The following is a 3,807-nucleotide window of genomic DNA, read 5'->3' as shown; positions in this document are numbered from 1 at the left end:
ATACTTGAACTGATCATACAATGGCTTGTATGTGATTTTCATTTCATCAACAGGTTCAAGTTTGTATGGGGTTTCACCCTCAAAACCAATGCCTACTCTTTTGTTTCCAGACACAGCATATATCATAGAAGCTAGCTGACTTCTGCCAATACTTCTAGATAAGAACTTCCTGAAACTTAAATCATATTCTTTCAGAATATGGTTTAGACTAGGAGTGGATTTTTCTGAATCAGAAGGAGATCCAACATTATTGGATAATTTTAAAAGTTTTTCTTTTAATTCAGAATTCTCCAACTCAAGCTTCTTTGTTTCAAATTCAAATTGCTTTTTCAGCTTTTTGTATTTGAGACTAATCTGAGACTTGAGTTCCAGTAGTTCAGTTAGACCGGAAACTAACTCATCTCTAGTAAGTTCAGAAAATACCTCTTCAGAATCTGATTCTGATGTAGATTCTGATTCGTCATCTTTTGTCGCCATCAGCGCACAGTTGGCCTGCTCGTCTTCAGAATCATCTTCTGACTCATCCCAGGTTGCCATAAGACCTTTCTTCTTATGAAACTTTTTCTTGGGACTTTCCTTCTAAAGATTTGGACATTCGTTCTTGTAGTGTCCAGGCTCATTGCATTCATAGCACATGACCTTCTTCTTGTCAGATCTTCTGTCATCAGAAGATTCTCCACGTTCAAATTTCTTTGAACTTCTGAAGCCTCTGAACTTCCTTTGCTTGGTCTTCCAGAGTTGATTTAGCCTTCTGGAGATTAAGGACAGTTCATCTTCTTCTTCAGATTCTGATTCTTCAGGATCTTCTTCTCTAGCCTGAAAAGCGTTAGTGCATTTCTTGATATTGGATTTTAATGCAATAGACTTACCTTTCTTTTGAGGCTCATTTGCGTCCAGCTCTATTTCATGACTTCTCAAGGCACTGATAAGCTCTTCCAGAGAAACTTCATTCAGATTCTTTGCAATCTTGAATGCAGTCACCATAGGACCCCATCTTCTGGGTAAGCTTCTGATGATCTTCTTTACATGATCAGCCTTGGTGTATCCCTTGTCAAGAACTCTCAATCCAGCAGTAAGAGTTTGAAATCTTGAAAACATCTTTTCAATGTCTTCATCATCCTCCATCTTGAAGGCTTCATACTTCTGGATTAAAGCTAGAGCTTTAGTCTCCTTGACTTGAGCATTTCCTTCATGAGTCATTTTCAAGGACTCATATATGTCATAGGCCGTTTCCCTGTTAGATATCTTCTCATACTCAGCATGAGAGATAGCATTCAGCAAAACAGTTCTGCATTTATGATGATTCCTGAAAAGCTTTTTCTGATCATCATCCATTTCTTGCCTTGTCAGCTTTACGCCTCTGGCATTTACAGGATGTTTGTAACCATCCATCAGAAGATCCCATAGATCACCATCTAGACCCAGAAAGTAACTTTCCAGTTTATCTTTCCAGTATTCAAAGTTTTCACCATCAAATACCGGCGGTCTAGTATAACCATTGTTACCGTTGTATTGCTCAGCAGAGCCAGATGTAGATGCAGGTGTAGGTGTAGACTTTTCACTTTCATCAACCATCTTTTACTGAAGCGTTTTTCTCTTCCTGAATCTTTTCTAAACACGGTTAAGTGCTTGCACCTTAGAACCGGCGCTCTGATGCCAATTGAAGGATAGAAAAACACTTAGAAAGGGGGGGTTTGAATAAGTGTAGCTTTAAAAACTTGACAGATAAAAATAAATTGCACAGTTATTTTTATCCTGGTTCGTTGTTAACTAAACTACTCCAGTCCACCCCCGCAGAGATGATTTACCTCAACTGAGGATTTAATCCACTAATCGCACGGATTACAATGGTTTTCCACTTAGTCCGCAACTAAGTCTTCCAGAGTCTTCTGATCACACACTGATCACTCCAGGAACAACTGCTTAGATACCCTCTAAGACTTTTCTAGAGTCTACTGATCAACACGATCACTCTAGTTACAATCTGCTTAGTTCACTCCTAAGACTTCCTAGAGTATTCTGATCAACACGATCACTCTAGTTCCTTACAACTTAATGTAATCAATTCTAAGAGTTTACAAATGCTTCTTAAAAGCGATAATCACAACTGTGATATTTCTCTTAACGTTTAAGCTTAATCTCACAAAAATATTACAACAGCAATGTAGTGAGCTTTGATGAAGATGAAGATTCTGAGCTTTGGATTTGAACAGAGTTTCAGCAAGTTACTTTGAATTATATTGTTCAGGATTGTTAACCTTGCTTCTCATCAGAACTTCATATTTATAGGCGTTGAGAAGATGACCGTTGAATGCATTTAATGCTTTGCGTGTTCCGTACAGCATCGCATTTAATGTTATACGCTTTTGTCAACTACCTCGAGCCTTGTTCACGCTGTGTCTACTGACGTAGCCTTTAATAGCTTTTAACGTTCCTTTTGTCAGTCAGCGTAGCTTGCCACTTGTACTTTCTTCTGATCTGATGTTTGTGAATACAACGTTTGAATATCATCAGAGTCAAACAGCTTGGTGCATAGCATCTTCTGATCTTCTGACCTTGAAGTGCTTCTGAGCGTGATACCATCTTCTGAGCTTCAGTGCTTCTGATCTCATGTTCTTCTGATGCTTCCATAGACCCATGTTCTGATTCTGCTTCGACCATCTTCTGATGTCTTGCCAGACCATGTTCTGATGTTGCATGCTGAACCCTTGAGACAAAGCTTCTGAGCGCTGAATTATGCGTACTCTTTATATATTTCCTGAAAGGGAAATTGCATTGGATTAGAGTACCATATTATCTTAAGCAAAATTCATATTATTGTTATCATCAAAACTAAGATAATTGGTCAGAACAAATCTTGTTCTAACACAGCTGAGCATCCTCAAGATAAGATCAAAAATCAAAATTACAATGACATGGAGATCCACCCTCTCAATCAAGATGTGTCAAATAACATAAATCATAGTCATACGTCATAAATCATAAACATATTCATACGTGTTACATAATGCATCACGACAAATGCGTACATAACATGCAAGGTTCTCATTTATTTTGAGAATCCCGTCACATAAACACATTACATGCATGATGACATGGCATAAAAAACTAACTTTGTTTTTTTTCAGGTTACAGCTGCAGTCAAATAAACAACTTCAAAAACTTTCAGATCTAAGTCGATACCTTTGACGGTTCCTTAATGATCTACCTACGGATCTAAGTCGATACCTTTGACGGTTCCTTAATGATCTACCTTCGTATCTAAGTCGATACCTTTGACGGTTCCTTAATGATCTACCTTCGGATCTAAGTCGATACCTTTGACGGTTCCTTAATGATCTACCTTCGGATCTAAGTCGATACCTTTGACGGTTCCTTAATGATCTACCTTCGGATCTAAGTCGATATCTTGGACGGTTCCTTAATGATCTACCTTCGGATCTAAGTCGATACCTTTGACGGTTCCTTAATGATCTACCTTCGGATCTAAGTCGATACCTTTGACGGTTCCTTAATGATCTACCTTCGGATCTAAGTCGATACCTTGGACGGTTCCTTAATGATCTACCTTCGGATCTAAGTCGATACTTTGGACGGTTCCTTAATGATCTACCTTCGGATCTAAGTCGATACCTTTGACGGTTCCTTAATGATCTACCTTCGGATCTAAGTCGATACCTTGGACGGTTCCTTAATGATCTACCTTCGGATCTAAGTCGATACCCTTGACGGTTCCTTAATGATCTACCTTCGGATCTAAGTCGATACCTTGGACGGTTCCTTAATGATCTACCTTTGGATCTAAGT

This window comes from Vicia villosa, linkage group LG7 (assembly GCF_029867415.1).
Source record: "Vicia villosa cultivar HV-30 ecotype Madison, WI linkage group LG7, Vvil1.0, whole genome shotgun sequence".
NCBI classification, from domain to species: Eukaryota; Viridiplantae; Streptophyta; class Magnoliopsida; order Fabales; family Fabaceae; genus Vicia; species Vicia villosa.
This window is presented reverse-complemented; position numbering follows the sequence as displayed.